Genomic DNA, 23,728 nt, shown 5'->3' with positions numbered 1-23,728 from the left:
AATTCGTTCCCCATATTTAGCAGCACACGGCGGTCTGCCTTGAAGGGATTGTTATTGTTTGTTGTACAGTAACTTCATTTAACTTATTAAGTCGTATAAAGTTAATAAATACATTATTTAATTGATCATTACTGAAATCGCCATGCGACAACGTAGTAGCCTACGGCCAAACTGCGCGAAACTGCGTAGATAGAAGATCATTCATAAACTCGTACATAAAGGAATGCGCATGCTCATGCCTCAAGTGTCTACTCCAATATGATTGCTGTATTATAAACCAATGAAATTGTTGGTAGGCGGAGCGACACGTGTCGCCCCGCCCAAAGTGTCGCCCCGCCCCATCGTCCAGACTGCACTCTTTACTCACTAGGGATGGCGAAAACTAAAAAAAATCTTGACCGACCACCGAGCCTCATTAGCCGGTTGAAACCGGTTAACCGATTAGTTTAAAATATGCTACGCTATTTTAATTTCGCAACTCTGTCGCATCTCTCCGCCGCTCTGCCTCCCGCTCACACACACACACACACACGGCGCCGGCGCCGCCCTTCCACTCACGTCACTTTTAAATCCCCAACAGCGCGAAACATGAGTCCCGCAAACGAGGCGCCGAGGAGCTTGTATGTAATCGGCGGACAAATGGCTCCTTAGTTTCGAAATGGTTTGGGTACAAGGTGATCGCGTTGAAAATAAAGGCGTTTGTCTAGCGTTAGCAGCTCATTGCCGCGGCTCATTTCAGAAAATGACAGCTCCGAACCGAAGAGACGCCGCTTTAGTTTGAGGTAGTGCTAACAATAATAAAGAAAGATGATGATCATCACCTTATCTGTTACCACTGAAATGTAGATGTAATGTATTTCCATATTTAAGCACTGTATCACACAAGTTGCAACTTACATCTGTGTCATTGAAATGGTCCCACACACTACTCTTCTCTGCACGCTTCCTCCCGTCGTCTGCCCTGCTCTAACCTCGAGTGTGTTAGCCTGTAGACTTTACTGTTCACAAACCTTGTGAGCGCGCGGACCCAAACGCTGTGACCTCGCGCCGAATGGTTTTATTGGTTTATTAAGTACAAACGGGCGAGTTATGAAAAATTGAGAGGGATTTGTTCACTTCACACAAAAAGATCTTGGAATATGACGGCTAACTGTAGTAGCGTTTAGTCCACGGTCTATAATAGACTAATTTAGAGATCACTTTTTTTTTTTTTTTAACCGACTATCAACAACTTTGATCGGTTAACGTTGATACGGTCAACCATCGGTCAAACGGTCATCGGTTAACATCCCTACACGCCACACATCCATTTTCTCACGCACAGAAAAATCGCGAAGCAAAGAGGACACGGAGACCGACAGACAAGAGCAGGTTACTTATGATATAAAATAAGTATAATATTGACTAAATGAGTCAATATTGAATCATATCACACTCCAGTAAAATTGTCACTCGGACATTTCCGATTGTCTTGCATTAAATTTATGAATGTAACAAAAACATTGAAAGCTCCTGAAAAGACATGACATGCAGGAACATTTAAAGGGTTAGTTCACCCAGAAATGAAAACGCTGTCAGTAATTACTCTCCCTCATGTTGTTCAACCCCGTAAGACTTTCGTTCATCTTCAGAACACAAATGAAGATATTTTTGATGAAATCTGAGAGCTGGATCACTCCTCCATAGGCTGTTAGGTAATTGCATCTGCCGGCCCAGAAAAGTTAGTAAAGTCATCGTTAAACTAGTCCAAGCGACTACAGTGGCTCAACCTTAAGTTTATCATGCGACGAGAATACTTTTTGTGCGCAATAATAAATAAACATAATTATTTTATTCAACTATTAATTTTCTTCTGTGTGGACCACCATGGCCATTGTTGTGCTCCGTGAAAGTGATGATGTAAGCCAGGGGTGGGGAACGCTGATCCTGGAGGGCCGCTGTCCTGCAGAGTTCAGTTCCAACACTGATCAAACACACCTGAACAAGCCAATGTCTTCAGGATCACTAAAGGCGGGCATACACTGTGCGATTTTGAGCCAAATTCTGACAAATAATTTATGACAAAATGTATTATGATAGCCTACCAATTTATTAATAAAAGTAGCCTAGGCCTTCCCTAATAATATAATTCCCTAATAATATAATTCCCTAATAATATAATAATAATACAATAATACTAATAATAATTTAATACATACAGTGCTATGCATAAGTTTAGACACCCATGCTAAAGTTGCCTATAAAAGAGGAATAAAAAATCATCTTTTGGAAATTTATCTTAATGCCGTAATTTAAAAAATGAGGAAAACTCCAACCTTTAAGGACACCAATTTTCTTTGTGAATGAATAATGTATCGTAAATTAATAAATGTTCTTCCTTAAAATACAGGGTGCATAAGTCAGGACACTCCTATGTTAAATTCCCATAGAGGCGGCAGATTTATATTTTTAAAGGCCAGTTATTTCATGGATCCTGATACTATGCATCCTGATAAAGTTCCCTTGGCCTTTGGAATTAAAATAGCCGCACATCACCACACACTCTTCACCAAACCTGGAGATTGGCATGGTTTTATTTCAGTTCGCCTAATAGCTGGTTTGATTTGCATTGAGAGATGATCTTATGGAGGGTACCCCATGCCAATCTCTAGGTATGGTGAAGGGTGTGTGATGATGTGGGGCTATTTTAATTCCAATAATAATAATTTAATACATGAATTGGAAATGCTAAATCATCTTGATATTGATGCTTGTTTTGACAATATCTCCCTCTGGATACATGATATCGTCTAGGCGCATCCAGGCACGGGTGTTTATCGCGCTGGTCATATTTCACACGTATAGTGTGAGCAGTCGAGTCGCAGCTCGGTGTTCGGACCGTATAGTGTGAGCAGTCGAGTCGCAGCTCGGTGTTCGGACCGTATAGTGTGAGCAGTCGAGTCGCAGCTCGGCGTTTGGACCGTATAGTGTGAGCAGTCGAGTCGCAGCTCGGTGTTCGGACCGTATAGTGTGAGCAGTCGAGTCGCAGCTCGGTGTTCGGACCGTATAGTGTTCGGACCGTATAGTGTGAGCAGTCGAGTCGCAGCTCAGCGTTCGGACCGTATAGTGTGAGCAGTCGAGTCGCAGCTCGGTGTTCGGACCGTATAGTGTGAGCAGTCGAGTTGCAGCTCGGTGTTCGGACCGTATAGTGTGAGCAGTCGAGCCGCAGCTCAGCGTTCGGACCGTATAGTGTGAGCAGTCGAGTCGCAGCTCGGGCGTTTGGACCGTATAGTGTGAGCAGTCGAGTCGCAGCTCGGCGTTCGGACCGTATAGTGTAAGCAGTCGAGTCGCAGCTCGGCGTTTGGACCGTATAGTGTGAGCAGTCGAGTCGCAGCTCGGTGTTCAGACCGTATAGTGTGAGCAGTCGAGTCGCAGCTCGGTGTTCGGACCGTATAGTGTGAGCAGTCGAGTCGCAGCTCGGTGTTCGGACCGTATAGTGTGAGCAGTCGAGTCGCAGCTCGGTGTTCGGACCGTATAGTGTGAGCCGTCGAGTCGCAGCTCAGCGTTCGGACCGTATAGTGTGAGCAGTCGAGTCGCAGCTCGGTGTTCGGACCGTATAGTGTGAGCAGTCGAGTTGCAGCTCGGTGTTCGGACCGTATAGTGTGAGCAGTCGAGTCGCAGATCGGTGTTCGGACCGTATAGTGTGAGCAGTCGAGTCGCAGCTCGGTGTTTGGACCGTATAGTGTGAGCAGTCGAGTCGCAGCTCGGTGTTCGGACCGTATAGTGTGAGCAGTCGAGTCGCAGCTCGGTGTTCGGACCGTATAGTGTGAGCCGTCGAGTCGCAGCTCAGCGTTCGGACCGTATAGTGTGAGCAGTCGAGTCGCAGCTCGGGCGTTTGGACCGTATAGTGTGAGCAGTCGAGTCGCAGCTCGGCGTTCGGACCGTATAGTGTAAGCAGTCGAGTCGAAGCTCGGTGTTCGGACCGTATAGTGTGAGCCGTCGAGTCGCAGCTCAGCGTTCGGACCGTATAGTGTGAGCAGTCGATTCGCAGCTCGGTGTTCGGACCGTATAGTGTGAGCAGTCGAGTCGCAGCTCGCCGTTCGGACCGTATAGTGTGAGCAGTCGAGTCGCAGCTCGGCGTTCGGACCGTATAGTGTGAGCAGTCGAGTCGCAGCTCGGCGTTCGGACCGTATAGTGTGAGCAGTCGAGTCGCAGCTCGGCGTTCGGACCGTATAGTGTGAGCACATAAATGCTGAGCTTTGGCTTTACATCGCATGCGATCTAATCGTTCAGTGTGAGTCGGTACCTTGCTGAAATCGCACAGACATCGCACAGTGTATGCCCGCCGTAAGGCTACAATCAGGGGAGTTTTTTCAGGGTTGGAGCTGAACTCTGCAGGACAGCGGCCCTCCAGGATCAACGTTCCCCACCCCTGGCTTACACCATCACTTTCACGGAGCACAACAATGGCCATGGTGGCCTGTCCAAGTTCTCTCTGTGCTTCATCTTTCTGGCCAATCTGAAAGACACACAAGCAAAACAAACAAAAACTTTTCTTACGCAGAGAGCTAATCCATAATTCAACTGATCTTACCAAACAGAGACCAATTACTGACCGTTATCTTCTGACCGGACTACAATGTCTCAAAACTGTTGTCATTCAACATCTGTATCTTAAAGAAAGACAAACACAGCAATCACCAACTTTCATAAAGAACATTCAAATGCATGAATATGCTTTTGCACCAAAGAGCCAACATTTTTGTAAGTTTAATTATTTATAAATAATACATTCATTAAATAAATTGGTGTAATTTTAACCTTTATCAAAACGTATTTTTAAAGGTGCAAAGATGTCATACAGATTTCATAATGTAATTTGTGTAACGCATTATGTAATAGGTCATTGAGTGCATGTGTAACCGGTGGCTCGCGACACCAGTTATGCAATTGTCTGCGTTGTGTGTGTAGCTTTGTCGAGACAGACACGGGACAACAGGCGGCAGTTTTGCTGGATCTTTTATCTGATGTACAAACAAAACAAAATCAGCCAAAATAACCACAGAGATAGATCAAATAATATTATATAAATAAATTAGAGTGAAAATACAGACATAAAAGCAACAATTAAAATATAAAGATGAATTAAGATTAACCAGAGCCCAAAATAACTCACCTCTCCAGTGCATTACCAATGCCAAGAGGAAGAGGAGGGGACAGAACAGGAAATTATATTGACTCATGACGTCACATCAATTAAAGGGGAAAGGCACTCACTTCACTTAGGCAGTCATCAGGTGTATGTAAATGAACAATTTTGTGAGAATTCTAATTAACAATACATATATTTAACAGTACACTTTCTATACCGGTTACACATGCATGTTTAAACTTTTATGGCGTAATCAGAACCTACAGTGTGTTAAATCATCAACAACGTATTTGATTAATCAAGTATTTACCATATATTTATTATTTTACGGTTAAACGGTTCTTTTTGTTATAATTGTGATTTTATGATATTTAGATCTGAATCCAACTTGTGAAAAGATAAAGTTAGTCAAATAGCAACTAGCATATATTGGAGCTCTATAGCCATCTAGTGGTTAAAGTGATTTTTTTTTTTACTGCATTCTCCAAAAAATGGGCAAAAATCTTACATTAAACCGTGTAAAATTATCCATGTTATCCCCATGAATGAAAGTTAGAAATCTGGGTCTTTTATAAAGTGAATTGTACATAAAATGCTGTTTTTTTTTTGTAAAAAGCCAATTAAAATTTTTTTTTATTTATTTATTAGAAATGTAAAAGATATCATAAATCCTCCAAAAACTGCACAAATGTTGAGTAAAAACATTAATAAACAGAGTGAAATTATATTTGTAAAATATATATATATATATATTCTGTTACAAAATGAAATGCTATTGTCTGGGGTCCAGGAGACCAAAGACCACGAGTGTCACTCCAGACGAAGACCATCAGAGGGTTGATCAGTTAACTGATCCTTACGTGATTATAAATGTACGGTAGTAACAAACTCAACATCTGAAGGATTGTGTGCCACAGATATATATATATATATATATATGATTATTTAATTATCGCGACAGGCCTAATCTGAGCATGCGAGTCGTGACGGCCTGTCTGAGTTTTGTGGACAGACGGAGGCGGCCGCCTCGTAATTCTCAATGCAGGAAAAACCCAAATAAATCATGTAATTAAAAGTCCACAAATGATCTATTACTAAAGTTAATTAATGCTATGCATAGTTTACTCAGGCCTATAGCTACACTTGAACTATCCGATGACTCTGACCAGCCTTTAAAATAACACAAATATTCAACTAAACACATGCATTGATGCATTGAATTCTACTTTAATATCATACAAGTCTATATCAACAGAGATAAAACTTCACCAATACTGTGGAAATTTCGTATCCACAACGCGGTCTTCAAACAGCAAAACAAGATGGCGGCCGAACAGAAAATGATCGACCCAAACTCGATGACGTCAGTCTTCACGTGGTTTGAACGTGGACGTAAAATTGTAATTTGATTTAAAGCAATTAGTTTAAATTACACCCAAAAAACTTGGTTTTACTTCAAGACAACTAAACTCAATTACATTAGACCAATGACAAGGCAGAAAAGTGAATTTATTGAGTCAGGTCAAGTATAAAAGTTATTTAACATAATGACAAACCATATGCAGTTTTTTCAGCTTAACTCAACATGAACTATGAAAACTGAAAGCATGAACTAATCATGAACACAGAAGAGTTATCCTGAACTACGACTGGAGTCATTATGGATTCAAGCATGAATAACGGCAGCAAAACTACATGTTAGACATGTTTGATATTAATGCATTTATTACATTCATGGATAAACCAAATCAAACCTGCTTTAAAGATCTTAAAATGTCTTTTTCTGTTTTTCTGAAACAATCAAACAAATAAAAGATAAAGGTTATTTGTAGTTATTTTACTATTTATTTACATCATTAAACTCATATATGGACTCATAAGGAAGTCAAGTCAAGAATATTTGTATAGCGCTTTTCACAATACAGATTGTATCAAAGCAGCTTCACAGTAATAAATTAAAATAATAATAAAACGTCCATGTTTGGTAATGCTAATCAATAGTAATATTGATTGATTAATTAAATTGATTATCCCCAACTGAGCAAGCCAAAGGCAACAGTGGCAAGGAAACGAAAAACTCCATCAGGTGACCCAATGGTGACCTAAAACTCCATCAGGTGACCTAATGGAGAGAAAAAAAAAAACCTTGGGAGAACCCAGGCTCAGTCGGGGGCCAGTTCTCCTCTGGCGGTTATGAACTAGAGGCCGGATTTAACTGTAAGATTAAAACATTTATATGAATGCCTGGTTAAAGAGATGCGTCTTTAATCTAGTTTTGAACTGGGAGAGCGACTCTGAGCAACGAACAGTATCAGGAAGGCTATTCCAGAGTTTTGGAGCTAAATGTGAGAATGCTCTCCCTCCTTTGGTGGACTTAGATATCCTAGGTATAACCAAAAGCCTCGAATTTAGCGATCTTAAAGAGCGCGATGGATTATAGGGCGATAGAAGATCCGTTAAATAAACTGGAGCTAAGTCGTTTAGGGCTTTATAAGTCAGTAACAATACCTTATAATTAATACGGAACTTTATAGGTAACCAGTGTAGAGATGATAAGATCGGTGTTATATGATCATATTTTCTTGATCTGGTAAGAACTCTAGCGGCTGCATTTTGGACTAACTGTAGCTTGTTTATTGAGGATGCAGGACAACCAGCTAATGGAGCATTACAGTAATCTAGTCTCGAGGTCATGAATGCATGAACTAACTTTTCTGCATCAGAAACTGACAGCATATTACGTAGCTTAGCAATGTTTCTAAGGTGGAAAAATGCCGTTTTTGTAACATATGAAATATGAGCTCAAATAAGCTCAAACACCTGTAAAGACACATGAGGCACGTTTACAATCAAATATGGCGCGCAAGCTAATCGAAGCATAAACTATCAAAACAATACAGTTCAGTTCTGTACATCACTACCTGCACATGCCGTCCAGTAATGTTTATGACAAAGCTCAAATCAACAGTTCAAGATATGATGATATTAAATTATCTACATTTGTTTCAGAGTCAGAGTATTTCTTATTCCTTCTCAAAGAGGCGTTTGATTTGGTTTATCCATAAATGTTTATTAATGCATTAACTATCAAACACCGGGAAAAGACTGTATGATTTGAATCTTCTGCTTTTTATGCTGGTATGTTTTATGTTTTTTCATGTATTAATATCATAATGATCACTGAGATATACTGTGTTTCAGGAACCAGTGGAGTGGATGATCATGAGTTCATCAGTTCTGGTGGAAATGTGCGTCTGTCCTGTAATAATGCTCTTCATAACTGCAAATCAACTACATGGATCTGTAACAGCTTCAGTCATTCAGGGATAGTTGAACTGATTTATGGAGGGATAAAGAGGAAAGACACAGAGAGACATGAGAGACTGAGTCTGGAGTCTGACTGCTCTCTGAACATCAAGAACGTCACAGAAGAAGATTCTGGATTATACAGCTGCCAACAATGGATAAAACACCAAAAACAAGGATCTGATGCTCGTGTTTTTCTGCATGTTCTTCATGGTAAGTTTATGATTATGTGGTCAGTTTAAAAAGAGCAGATTCTTTATTAAACTCAGATGATGATTGAAGAGTGTGTGATTTGTGTTCAGTTTCAGTGTCTCCATCATCATCATCATCATCATCTTCATCATCATCTTCATCCTCACAGACTGAGATCAGTCCAGGCCGCACTGTGACTCTCTCCTGTCAGTTGTATGCTGGAGTCTCCTGTGATTATTTGGTTCGTTATGAGGATCTTGAGCTGTTGTGGGTGAATCCGGCTGGTGTTGATCTGAAGACAGACTCCAGATATCAGATATCATCATCATCATCAGATCAATATCGCTGTATCATCACTCTGACTACAACACTCCTGAATGAAGATGACAACAGAGAGTGGAGATGTCGGCTTACTCACAGAAAGCAACTCAAGCTCTCAGTCAGATACACTGTCAAGTATTCAGGTGAGAAAACACTCTTTTCAGACAGATTAGTGAAAACTTTCACACACTGGCTCTACTCTTCCTGATGCCTTCATGGGTCATACATGAAATATTGCATAAATCTATTAAAGCCGAGTATGACCCATGGAGAAAGTCAGTTATAGGAATTATAAGGCTTAATAATGTCATTGATTCAGGAAAGCTGAAGGTTTATGGGAAGCAGCTCACTGTGTTTCACTCTCATATAAACCAGGAATAAATGATACAGGAACATCTCTCTTCTCAACTACTGCCACTGTAAGCTGTGATGATTGAACACAAACTGCATGTCATGTTATGATCAATATGAAAATATGATGTTAATGTCCTACAGGTGATGCGTCTGAACATTCATCTTCTGCAGCTCCAGTCGCTTCAACACTGATTCACATGTTCATGCATTAACATATGATATACGTATTACTATTTCCATTTTGTTTTTACAGCAACAACACTGACTCCAGTCAAAAAGTCTAAGAAGATATCAGCTCCTACACAAGGTTCATGATCACATGATCAGTCTCACTAATTCCATGAATTCAGTATTGAAACCTCAAAGGAAATTATGTTCATGCATTAAAATATGATCTATTTTTATTTCTATTTTAATAGTTGTAACATCAACTGCAGCAACAACACTGACTCCAGACACCACAGCAAACTCTCCGGATCCAGGTGTGTGTGAACATCATCCTCATTTGATCGACTCGTGGAGTTTTCTAGAATCAGTTTCTGAATCCTCTCTGGAGTTGTTTGAACAGCTGATCACACATTTTGATCGTTATTAAATGTCAAAGATACGTCATTCTCATCCACACAGTCCTACACAACAGGGGTGTGACGAGACACTTATCTCACGGGACGGGGCGAGACACGAGAACGAGTCGAGACCAGATTTTTGCACAATATTTTATGGAAACACTCAATGACAAAAATTCATGAATGGAAAAAAAAGTTTGCAGGTTCATTCTGAAATGTTTTAACTAATAATCTTGGATTGAAAGCCTGTAAAAGTTTTCATCACAAACTCTACCGACTGGCTTTTGTCCTGTATGATTAAACATGAGTCTCTTCAGACCTTCCTGTACATTTATGAGCTTCCAGAACTTCTGATTGAGGCTGTGTGTGACCTCCAAACTGAACTCATTTACACAAGTTGAACATAGAAATAAAAACAGTATAAATAGCACAAATAAATAACAGCTTTTTCTTATTAACCCCTTATATTGGCAACGGCCATTACATATTTAAAACAGTAATATTAAACCTAAACTAATCTTGACAAACTATATATCATTTGAAAGCTTACAATCTCTAGTTTACATATTTGGTGACTGATTTTCAGAATAAATTACAGAGAAGCCGTAATTTATCAATTTGAAGCAAGATTATTTTCATACTCTTAAGGCGTGTTCAGACCTTTATTTTGAAATAGTGATGAACATGAAAAATCATGAAAGAATGGTAGAAACCTCCTGTCACGACACACACAAGGGAAAAGGTAAGATCCAATAGCAGTTTATTAATAGGGTAATCCGTACTCACAACAGTCCAGGCAAAGGGTCAAAAGTCCAATAAGGCAATCCAAAAACACGAACAGTAACAGGCAGGAACAGAAGTGTGGGGACAATATACAAGGACTCCGTGACATGAACTGAGACAGACAGGGTACTTATACACAGACACTAACAAGGAACAGCTGGGAACAATGAAGACAGGGAACAGCTGTGAGAAATGAACATTGATGGGTAACAGACAAAGGATTATGGGAAATGTAGTATAATGTGGATGACACCGTGGGGAAGAGGACATTTAGTGGACACCAGGAATACACAAACCAGACACTGTGACATAACCCCCCCTCTACGGAGCGGCTACCAGACGCTCCAAGACCACAAGAAACAAACAAAACAAGAGTCCAGGCGGGAGGTGGAATGGTGGAGGATCAGGGGGAGGGATGGAGGGCCAGGACCATGAAGGGGAACAGGAACAGGGGATGACAACTTAACCGGCGGCCGGGGCGGCGCAGACAGTCCATCGGGCGGCCAGGGCGGAGACGACAGTCCATCTGGCGGCCAGGGTGAAGCAGACAGTCCATCTGGCGGCCAGGGTGAAGCAGACAGTCCATCGGGTGGCCAGGGCGGAAACAACCCCTCGGGCGGCCACGGCGGTGAAGACCCCTCGGGCGACGACCAGGACGAAGACGACCCCTCGGATGGCCACGGCGGAGAAGAACCCTCGGGCGGCCACGGCGGAGAAGAACCCTCGGGCGGCCACGGCGGAGACGACCAGGGGGAAGACGACCACTCGGGCGGCCATGGCGAAGACGACCAGGGTGAAGACGACCACTCGGGGGGCCATGGCGGTGAAGACCAAGGCGGAACAGGAACAGACCCTGGCTCAGGAACTGCAACAGCAACAGACACCACCGGCTCAGGAACTGCAACAGCAACAGACGCCACCGGCTCAGGAACTGCAACAGCAACAGACGCCACCGGCTCAGGAACTGCAACAGCAACAGACGCCACCGGCTCAGGAACTGCAACAGCAACAGACGCCACCGGCTCAGGAACTGCAACAGCAACAGACGCCACCGGCTCAGGAACTGCAACAGCAACAGACGCCACCGGCTCAGGAACGGGAACTGCAACAGACACCACCGGCTCAGGAACGGGAACTGCAACAGACACCACCGGCTCAGGAACTGCAACAGACACCACCGGCTCAGGAACTGCAACAGACACCACCGGCTCAGGAACTGCAACAGACACCACCGGCTCAGGAACTGCAACAGACACCACCGGCTCAGGAACTGCAACAGACACCACCGGCTCAGGAACTGCAACAGACACCACCGGCTCAGGAACTGCAACAGACACCACCGGCTCAGGAACTGCAACAGACACCACCGGCTCAGGAACTGCAACAGACACCACCGGCTCAGGAACTGCAACAGACACCACCGGCTCAGGAACTGCAACAGACACCACCGGCTCAGGAACTGCAACAGACACCACCGGCTCAGGAACTGCAACAGACACCACCGGCTCAGGAACGGCAGGCGTGACGTGAAGCTCAGGCTCGGCAGGCGTGACGTGAAGCTCAGGCTCGGCAGGCGTGACGTGAAGCTCAGGCTCGGCAGGCGTGACGTGAAGCTCAGGCTCGGCAGGCGTGACGTGAAGCTCAGGTTTGGCAGGCGTGACGTGAAGCTCAGGCTCGGCAGGCGTGACGTGAAGCTCAGGCTCGGCAGGCGTGACGTGAAGCTCAGGCTCGGCAGGCGTGACGTGAAGCTCAGGCTCGGCAGGCGTGACGTGAAGCTCAGGCTCGGCAGGCGTGACGTGAAGCTCAGGCTCGGCAGGCGTGACGTGAAGCTCAGGCTCGGCAGGCGTGACGTGAAGCTCAGGCTCGGCAGGCGTGACGTGAAGCTCAGGCTCGGCAGGCGTGACGTGAAGCTCAGGCTCGGCAGGCGTGACGTGAAGCTCAGGCTCGGCGGCCATCTTGTCCGAAGACACAGGCTCGGCAGACGTGACGTGAACAGGCTCTGGATTGGCAGACGTGCTGTGCCTCCTCCAAGCATGCAGTACTGCCACAGCATAAAAAAGGAAGACAGCCCTCCTTACCGTGGCCGGACTGATGGTGGGTATCTCCGGAACGCTCTCTGGGATGACAGCGGGCTGCACTGGAACAACCACTGGAACGACAGCGGCCTGCACGGGCACCGCCTCCGGGAAGACAGCGGGCTGCTCGGGGACGACCTCCAGGATGACAGCGGGCTGTACTGGAACGACCACCGGGATGACAGCGGACTGTACCGGGACAACAGTGGGTTGTTCGGGAACGTCAGGAGTGCAGGAAGCTCTCCCTCTCCTCCTCCTCCTCTGCCGCCTCTGATGGCGACAGGCAGGCTCTGGACTGGATGGGATCGGCGGCGGATGGAAGTCTGGGCTGGACCTCACCACCTCAGGTTCCATGGAGGATCGAGGTGGAGAGTGATACCTGGACTCCCCTCTAGTACCTCCTCTCCTATGACCTCCGCGGGTCCCAGAGAATTTTGCCAGCCGGGTTCCCTCGAATGACTCTCTGGGAGCTTCTGAAAGGGGTGTGGAAACTTTCCTCCTATCAGCTTCCTCAGTCAATCGGGCCCAATAAGCAAAACACTCAAATATGTTCATACGAGGAGGAATCTCCTTAGGTTGAGAATTCCCCCTCTCAGTGGCTGGAGACTTAGGAAACCCCATACCGCTGGATCTCTGCATGACGGAGTCCTTCTGTCACGACACACACAAGGGAAAAGGTAAGATCCAATAGCAGTTTATTAATAGGGTAATCCGTACTCACAACAGTCCAGGCAAAGGGTCAAAAGTCCAATAAGGCAATCCAAAAACACGAACAGTAACAGGCAGGAACAGAAGTGTGGGGACAATATACAAGGACTCCGTGACATGAACTGAGACAGACAGGGTACTTATACACAGACACTAACAAGGAACAGCTGGGAACAATGAAGACAGGGAACAGCTGTGAGAAATGAACATTGATGGGTAACAGACAAAGGATTATGGGAAATGTAGTATAATGTGGATGACACCGTGGGGAAGAGGACATTTAGTGGACACCAGGAATACACAAACCAGACACTGTGACACCTCCGTTTGTTTTCATGCCAAGAGTTCAAAAGATAGCATCCATTCAATTCTTTTTTTAAAAAAGGTCTGAAAATGTTTTAAATATAAATAAATAAATAATATATTCACCATTTGTGATGTGGCAGCGAGCTATAATGCACATACGTGATCTTCTTGTGTTTCTTAGAGGTTGAATTCATTTCAAAATCTGCCAAACTTCCAATACTACTTCTGAATAGAATGTCTACTACATAAATTGTATGAAAATTGTAAAAATAATGGTTCAGATCAATCAAACAACATATGGAAATGGAGGCGCCCTTATATGGGCAGTAATGTCAACTAGTGGAGAAGTGTGGTACTGCGCCCAAACTAAATCTCACTGAAAGCTTATTTTTTGAGATATCAACCTAACATTTTAAACACAACTTGTTCAGATTTTTGGCTTTGATTTTTTTGCATTTTTAGAGTCCTCCAGGTTTTGAAAATATATATTTTATATAAAATATGAATAATTAAATGTTTAACATTGTAAATTTTCATAAACTCAAACTTCTATAACTTTTTCTCTGTTTAACTTTCTTGATTTATTTAACTTCTACTAAAATCTGCCAAAATGTCTTCTTTAAAAAGACCAATCTTACATCTATAGATTCCAACGTATTCTTGAATTACAACCATTTAAGTCCAGAATGTGCATTTTCATGTATTAAAAAAGGTGGTGCTGCTTAAGGGGTTAAGTCTTACATTACGTTCAAAAAATAAGTGCAAGTGCAACCATAAACAAAGTTCTGTAGTCCACAGACTCTCTATAATCGTCAGTGTTGCCAGACGTACGATAATTATCGTATTTGTACGATAATTTTGACCTCTGTACGATGTACGATCAATAATGAAAAAAATCCCATAATGTACGATAATTTCAGAATTTCCCGCAAATTAGTTCAAAAATCTACCGAAATCTAGATCGAGCAAGCAAGAGCGCGCATGGCAGAGAAAGGGAGCGAGAGACCTTGCGTGTGTGTGCTAGTGTGCGTGTGTGCCTCACGAAGCGCATGTAAGGACCTATTTTTTTTACAGTCTATGGTAAGGACCCAACCAAGCGAATTATTCATTCACGGACTGGAGTTCAACCTCCCTTGTCTTTCGTTCTTCAGACGTTACACTACTCTCTCAATATTCAAAGTGCAAAGAGAGACTACACAGTCCACAGATAGGCTTGATAGCTCTGTTGCGCAGCGAATCCTCCGCCATCGTCACGCGATCAGTGAACTGGGATTGCTACTGCAGTCTGCCGACTCGTGCTGGAGGAGCAGAGCAGACGTTTACAATAGTTTACAATGGTTTTTATTCTTAGAAAAACAGCTAAACGACCTCAGAGGCAGTGACGCGGTGGGCACCGTAATGTAATGTGAATGTAGCGGTGACATATTATATGCTAATTCCACCCTCACGCTCCGTCATGGCGATATCACGAGAGTTTTCACTCGACGAGAGATCTCGTCACATTCTAGTCTCGCGAGATCTCGTCACACACGAGATCTCGTCACACCGCTACTAGTGAACACACGAGATCTCGTCACACCGCTAGTAGTGAACACACGAGATCTCGTCACACCGCTACCAGTGAACACCAAGGGGGTAATCCATCCGCCGGAAACTGAAGCCTCCGCGGGCGCCGTTAGCATTCCATCGACTCCCATTCATTTTTGCGTCACTTTGACAGCGAATAACTTTACATCTGAGGCGTCCAAAGACTCCATTTATCCATTATTTATTTCTAAAGAAACTCGACAATGTATAAAAGGCTCCATTACCTTGTACCTTACGTTATGGCCCCGTAGAAGCCGTTTTTGTAAAAAATAGGCTAACGATTGCGTCATAACTCACGCGACTCTCTGTCGCACTGTAGAGAAATTACCGTATAGACCGGCGGAGAAGCTCACGGCAATCGGGGGAACGTGGAGGCATTAAGTCCGATAAAGTGAAGGGAGAAGCCCACAGAGAGTGATAAAGTTGATCCTACTGCTAGCTCATGGACAGCTAATGCTCACGCTCTCCGTCTCTGCGAGATTCGGAAGGGAATGATTCAGATTTCTCTCCGCACAGCTACTAGAAGACTGACAGCTGTCAGACACGTTGCTCACGTGTTCAAGCTCAGTTTGAGCCTGCGCAGTTCGCCTGGCGATCAGGAAGTGAGTGCTTCAAATGGGCTTCACTTTTCTCCGTTGAAGTCTATGGGGTCGCTGTGTCCATCTTATATACTGTCTATGGTGAACACACGAGGTACAGTCTGTTAGTGTGCTGATGCTTTCAGCACATATAAACAATCTGCAAAACTTGTATTAGTATCAGTATTAATATTACTCTTATATTGAGTATCTGATATTGTTAGTGTCGTTGCTGTATTTAAAGTGGAAGCTTTAAGATAATAAACACTTGCTGAACTATGAAGTGACAACAGTATCTCAGAGGACCATCACTGTAATAATCTCTGACTGAAACTTACTGAACTTTATATAAAATCATCATCACAAGTATCAATTTATTTTTGGTCAATGGCGATAGTCGTTCTCCTCCTGACAGCTTGAGACGGAAGTAAGAAGATAATGATGACAGACTCGTGCACATATTCCTCATTTCTGTGATGTGAAGCTCGAGTATTATGTGTTGATGATGTTGTGTATATGTGGCATTATGTGTTGATGATGTTGTGTATATGTGGCATTATGTGTTGAACTGAACTAACAGACGTGATCCACAGATCCAGGAGAAACTGAAGTCAGTGTGAATGCTGGATTATTATACAGAGGTACGACACGTTCATTTATACTGACAGCTTTATAACATTAAACTATCAGTCAGTCTGTAAATGCTTCATCAATAACTGTTGATAGTTGAAGACCCTTGACTTCAGTCATGTCCAGTTTCTCTTCTTCCTCTCATGTTTCCTGCAGTGATCGTGACTATTGTTGAGATCGCAGTGTTTGTTGCTCCTACTGTGATTCTTCTTCAGATCATCTGTGCAAGAAGAGCTGGTGAGTTTGAGCATCACACAATCTGATCATTCACACTCATCTGAACATCTGCAGTCATGATAAAACACACGAGAGGACATGCTTTTATTTTGAGTTATACGAGAGGACAGTCAATGCTTTTATTTTGAGTTATACGAGAGGACAGTCAATGCTTTTATTTTGAGTTATACGAGAGGACAGTCAATGCTTTTATTTTGAATTATATGAGAGGACAGTCAATGCTTTTATTTTGAGATATACGAGAGGTCAGTCAATGCTTTTATTTTGCAGGGAGGAAGGACTCGAGACCCCCAGAGGAAATAGAGATGCCTGCAATATTACAATAAAATACTGGTGAGTTTTGAGAAAATCTGCAACAATATTTTAAATAGCAAAAATCGTACAGATGATTGTTTATTGTTTTATTTTCTTCTTCTCAGAAAACAAAGAAAAAACTCTGATCACCCTGAAGAAATAGTGACACCAAGTTTAGATTATTATTATATATTTTTTTTTTACAAATAAAAGGCCAGATTAATTTTCATTTAAATCCCAGTCAACACGTTGATCTCACAGTGATCTCTCCATATGATCAGAATGTGAGTCACAGTGAGCTAAAAGTGTAACTCACACTCACTGTGTGCTGATATTATGACCACAATATGAGCTCAGCCCAGATAGAAATGTTATTGGACATGAACTTCATCGTTTAGACGTCAAATTTTGGTTGAAAATTAAAAGTGGGTTGATATCTAAACATTTGATGTCAGACTCCAACTTCATTAAACAACTCCACAAACATCATTACCAGCTTCACTTATTACTAACCAGATTGAGTTTATTTCTATGGGGTTAGAATTGTATTCAAATAAATAGATTAATATTCACAAATGAATGTAAAGAGTTTCACAAACAATTATAAAATTCACAAATAAATAAAATAAGATTTGCAAATAAAATATTTACAAATGTTTTATTTTACAAACACAACTCTGCCTGGCATTTATTTGTGAACCGCTTTCTGTGCATTTGTAAATCGCTGCACGCATCTGTGGATTTTGAAACACTTCTAGCGTCGACGTCAGGACAAATCCACAAATAAGTGGACTCCACCCACCGTTTCCTCAAGCCAATCAGATAACGGCCACATTGAGCTGGCCAATCGTAGCACGTTCTCACTACAACCAATCACATTTACATTTATGCATTTGGCAGACGCTTTTATCCAAAGCGACTTACATTGCATTATCCTATACATTTATACATAGGTATGTGCAATCCCCTGGGATCCAACCCACAACCTTGCGTTGTTAACATGATGCTCTTACTGGCGATCTTGCTCTGAAATAACTTTGCTCCTTCATCAGTCGTCTCAAATAAGAAGTGTAGCCTACGCGTAAGGCCTATAAAATTGCTACAGCAAAACATTTTTTAAAATTGTGATTTTGTTAGAATTAGACGATTAGACTGTGTATCAAGCCAAGCCACAATTTTTATGAGCCTTGGAAAAAGACAGAGAAACCCCGCTTTACATCTCGGTTATGGGAACAACGCGTTATGGAAGCGTCACGTTATTCAAGATATATCAGAAAAGCATCAATAAGTAGCGGACTAATGAATAACTGGGTTCAAGCTCGTGATAAATACATGAGTTTGTGTAACAGGTGAAATTACTGTCACACAACAGCCAGCAGCAGTTCCCACTTCTTCAGTCAAGGAGAATATATGTTGCATATGATCAGATCTAACAATCTATAGAGCTTTATATAGAGAATTTGAAATATGTTATACCTGTATTACGATTCCAGTTGTTTGTAGAGAAGATATTTGTAGAGAAGATATAGGAGAGTTATTTTTAAACGTGTGACAGGTTGTTGCATTGCAAGAGATATCATGCATTTAAAAGTGAAGTATGGCCGGCAGACAAGCGATGCATTTATTGATCGGTTAAAACTCTTGATCACACAAATTATATTTCATATGAATCAGACTTAATAGTTGTTTATGGTAAAAGTAATCTAAAGTAGGCTAAATGCATAGATGTATTTTTCAGCATTGCAAGATATTTATTTGCAGAACCCAACAGTGCACGCTGATGCTGAGGCTCGTCCTGTTACACCGCGGGTGGTCATCTGGGTCATATGTGGTATTCTACATGACATTTATTTATGTCCTATAGATATTTGTCACCGCCATTGTGCTTTAAAAGGCAAAATCTTATGTTCTGTCTACACTGGGCAAAGCGAATGTGCAAATGTCCAGTGTAGACAGTATCATATGAATCTTCAAGGAGCCAGCACCAGTCAATATAAGTACGATTATGCAGACAGTTCATATCTGAAGATAAGAAAACTGACGTCACGTGGGGAAAACTGTTAACATTTCAAACACGCTAGTTTTATCCACACAAACAGTTCAGCTCAATTTAAACCAAGTGCCCAAAGATTATTAATGCTCCTTTCAAGAGTGCAATAATCAGTTCCCGCCCAGAGTGTAAAGCCAAACGTGATTGGTTGTAGTGAGAACGTGCTACGATTGGCCAGCTCAATGTGGCCGTTATCTGATTGGCTTGAGGAAACGGTGGGTGGAGTCCACTTATTTGTGGATTTGTCCTGACGTCGACGCTAGAAGTGTTTCAAAATCCACAGATGCGTGCAGCGATTTACAAATGCACAGAAAGCGGTTCACAAATAAATGCCAGGCAGAGTTGTGTTTGTAAAATAATAAAACATTTGTAAATATATTTTTATTTGCAAATCTCATTTTGTGAATTTTATACATTTTTGTGAAACTTGTAAACTATTTGTGAATATTAATCTATTTATTTGGAATAATGCAACAATTTTAACCCCATATATTTCTGTCATATGTGTGGAAAAGTCCTTATTGAGATTAACAGAGGTTTAGATGTTGATGATTTATTGACATTAATAGTTTGGTTTGGTGTCACCATTATGGTAATCAGTGTTTGCTTTAGTTGGGCAGTTTGACTCTTGATGTTTTAATGTTAGTTTTTCTCCGGCTGCTGGAACTGTGTGTTATGGCAAGAACAGTGAGAGATCATGTGATCAGATGATGTCATCTTCTTGATGATGAGGATAAGGATATAATCATCATAGTTCTCTGATCAGCTGATCTCTTCTAGACTGTCATGTGTGTTATTCATTTCATATAATTGATTATAATAATGTTTCTACAGTATGACATCCAAAAGTGTTTTAATAAAATAAACTGTATAATTGTGTATAATGTTTTCTAAAGCTACCGTATATGTTCAGTTCTAGTATAGGTGTCTTCTGCACTGGCCTCGTCTGGTCTGTCAAATGTGTTCATTATGTATATGGTGTACAACACGTGCAGTTTTACTTTTTGCATCCTTTTCCTTCCTGTGAAAAAAACTAAAAACAAATGAGCTTTAATGCAGTGCACATATACACTGCCCTACAAGGGCAAAACGCTGTAACATCATGTTTGGTCAAAAATGAGTTAGTGTCATTTTTGTGGTATTTGAGACCTCCTTTATCATGTGAATAAATATCGTGAGTCAATTTGATTGTTTTAACGAGAAAATAAAGGGCTATGACAACCGTAACTTCCAAACCCATACGAGAAACCACAGCAGAACAGTTGTTACGGCTCTTTGCCTTTGTTCCAGCGCTGACGTTGAGTTACGGTGTTCTGACTTTGTTTAGCCTGGCATCAAGAGAGATGTTACGGTGCCGCTGTGATGTTACTGTACTCTGGCTTTGTCATACTGTCAAAGTTTGCCGCTCTTTAATTGTCACCAAACCACGTAACATACACACGACACATCTTTGAAATAAAGTGTAGACTGCCGAGTGCTTGTTTATATTATTACTCTATGATAGCGCAATGGCCCATTACTCTCGTGGAAACATGTTGGTGGAGATGGCCTTGAAACGCAGACATCAAGACAAAAAAATGATTATAAACATGATACATTTTCGATTGCATCTGCTTAATTCAGCTAGCGTGCGAGAGCAACACACCACCACTTTGCTGGCCAAACAAACTGCTCCAAGTATGCAATCAGAAACAAAGCAAGGTGAACAAGCATATGGTATGCAAGCTTGTCATGAATGTTGTTATTTTCATTCAGGGCGATAGTTCAGATCAGATCTGTCAATGTCAGTGACAGCCCGGAGCTAGCTAAATTTAATCTGTGTCACGTAAATTAGCGCTAACGTTGACGCTACTCGCCTCACATCAGAGACCGAAAATCAATTATTAAATACACAGGCATCCTACCTTTCCATGTAATCCGATATAATCCATGGAAGATCCATAATCCATAGCAATGCAGTTCATCTGCTGTATCCACAACAATCCATATGTGTTTGAGCCATATTTCCTTCTTGCAGGTGTTCATGTCAGATCTTACACAAATCCATAAGCTAGTTATCGCTAACGTACGTACAAAGTAGGCTAAGCTAAATGGTAAAAGTAATTCCAACTTTTTTTCGGTTGACTCTGTCTATATTATCTCAGAATTAAAAAGCAGTAATCAAAGTCAAATTCGTTGACTGTGCATCTTGAGCAGTTGTGGCCCTTAACCCTTTAACTGTCACCACCCCCCCCCCCCCTCCCTTTTTCACATAGACATGAAAATCACTATGCAAACTTAAATGTGTGTAATTCAAGAATGCTTTGTAATAGACCTATGGACAAGTTGTGTTCCATATTTTAGGTTGATATCTTTAAAAAAAAATAGCTTTCAGTAAGATTTTATTTGGGCGCAGTAACAAACTTTTTCACTAGATGGACAGCCAAGCTTCCTTACTGACCATATAAGGGCGCCTCCATTTTCATATATGCTTGATCTGAACCAAGTATTTCCATAATTTTCATACAATTTATGAAGTAGACATCCTATTCAGAAGTAGTATGGGTGGTTTGGCAGTATTTGATTTGAATTCAACCTCTAATAAACGCATAAATGGATCCATAATATTTTTGTTTATATATATACAAAAAAAATCTGACTTTTTCTTTTTATAAAATTGAATTGGTGTTATTTTCTTAACTCTTGGTATGAAAACAAACTGAGCTTTCTACCAATCTTTCATGATTTTTCATGTTTATTGCTATTTCAAAATAAAGGCCTAAACACGCCTAATGAATATGACATTTTCTTGTTGCAAATTGATAAATTACTGCTCCTCTGTAATTTATTTTAAAAACATCCACCAAAATATGAAAACTAGAGATTGCCTGTGAACATGGAGGATGAGGAATGAGCAGTCTCTAATCTCTAATGTCTTGGTCTTATGTTTAATTAATTATTACTCTATATCTTGCATTTAAATAAATATACCTTTGTATTCAATTATAATTAAATTATCTTTATTGTGAAAATATTTATTGTATTTATTCATACTGTACATACTGTACTGCAAAGTAACTTATCTGTCATACTGTTTAACTGTGTTAGTGTTGCCGCACTATCCTGATCATTATAGCACTAAATAGGAACAACCAAAGGTCTTCTATATCATTTAAAACACATACCATGATGACTTGACCTTGGTTAGGTGTTCTTATAAAGTATGGGGGACAGCAAGCAAATATTGATTATATGTCAGTTACTGCCTTTTGCCTTTGCACGACTCCTTATTTTTGGCACATGATACAAAGGCAGAGTACAGTAACTGCCAAACAAGGGTCAAAGGTCAATTGTGAGGTCTATTTTTTTGCATACAAACATTTCTTCATTATAGCAACTAGTTGTCAAATTTTGGGAGTCCTACCTATAATACTTTTGTCTGAAAAAAACAGAAACTTTAAAGTCATTTTTCTCAGTTTCACAGTCTAGCGAGTTAAGGTCCTTTGCCTTTGCAGGAGTACAGACAGCCGACACAATCCTCTAAGCAGAATGTCTCTAATTGTCCATAAGGCCAAAATAAAAGCTAATGTGATCTTCTGGATTTGCACAATCTGTTATGCTTGTTTCTCTCATGCATAAAACATATTTCGTCCAGACAACATTTTCGTGGAGTTGTGAAATGTGGAGCTTTTAGGGTTTGGAGCTGTTATCAGTCTGACTGGCAGGAGTGTGTAGTGGTTGTGGCCGAACTATCGCATATCACGATCACGCGCAATCAAAACTTTTCATCTCGCAAGCAAAGGTTTTAGCCAGGGATGGGTAAACTGGGTCCTGGAGGGCCACAGCTCTGCAGAGTTTAGTTTAAGCCTGATACACTCTCCTGCCTGTGTCTGTCTAGTAATCCTGAAGACATTGATTTGCTGCTTCAGGAGTGTGTGATGAGGGTCCCAGATACCATCCAAACAATGTTCAATGTTAATGTGTCAATGTTAACTGCATTAAATCAGCATCACTTTTGCACTCGCAATTAATATTAATAATAATAATAATTTGTTACATTTATAGCGCATTTCTGGGTACTCAAAGCGCTTTATATGGAAGGGGGAATCTCCTCAACCACCACCAATGTGCAGCTCCACCTGGATGATGCGACGGCAGCCATATTGCGCCAGAACGCCCGCCACACACCAGCTTACTGGTGGAGAGGAGACAGAGATGAAGCCAATCAGTATATGGGGATTATTAGGAGGCCATGATGGACAGAGGCCAAGGGGAAAATTTGGCCAGGATGCCGGGGTTACACATGGGATTTTTAATGACCACAGAGAGTCAGGACCTCGGTTCAACGTCTCAGGACTGTGCTCTTTGACAGTATAGTGTCCCCGTCACTACACTGGGGCATTAGGACCCACACAGACCACAGGGTGAGCGCCCCCTACTGGCCTCACTAACACCTCTTCCAGCAGCAACCTGGTTTTCTGAGGAGTCTCCCATCCAGGTACTAACCAGACTCAGCCCAGCTTAGCTTCAGTGGGCAACCAGTCTTGGGCTACAGGGCGATATGGCTACTGGCTGTGTGAACTCGTGAATAAAGTCTATAACTGAGTTTAGTCTAACTGCAAACGCTATAG

The 23,728-nt window shown here is 41.8% G+C and overlaps 2 protein-coding genes and 1 long non-coding RNA gene across 3 annotated transcripts in view; 2 read left to right on the top strand and 1 right to left on the bottom strand.

Moving 5' to 3' along the window:
* Positions 1-23,728, bottom strand: part of LOC307000690 (uncharacterized protein) — a 441,581-nt gene that overhangs the window by 275,424 nt on the left and 142,429 nt on the right. The window lies entirely within an intron of this gene.
* The window catches only part of LOC307000677 (uncharacterized protein), a 64,506-nt gene that overhangs the window by 3,114 nt on the left and 37,664 nt on the right, over positions 1-23,728 (top strand). The window lies entirely within an intron of this gene.
* On the top strand, positions 16,642-17,107 carry LOC307001146. Its single transcript, XR_013798177.1, has 2 exons — positions 16,642-16,774; positions 17,045-17,107. It is a non-coding gene; the product is annotated as an uncharacterized lncRNA (long non-coding RNA).

This window comes from Phoxinus phoxinus (genome assembly GCF_949152265.1).
Source record: "Phoxinus phoxinus genome assembly, chromosome: 1".
Lineage (NCBI taxonomy): Eukaryota > Metazoa > Chordata > Actinopteri > Cypriniformes > Leuciscidae > Phoxinus > Phoxinus phoxinus.
Note: the sequence above shows the minus strand (reverse complement) of the source record. Positions and strands in the feature narration are given on the sequence as shown.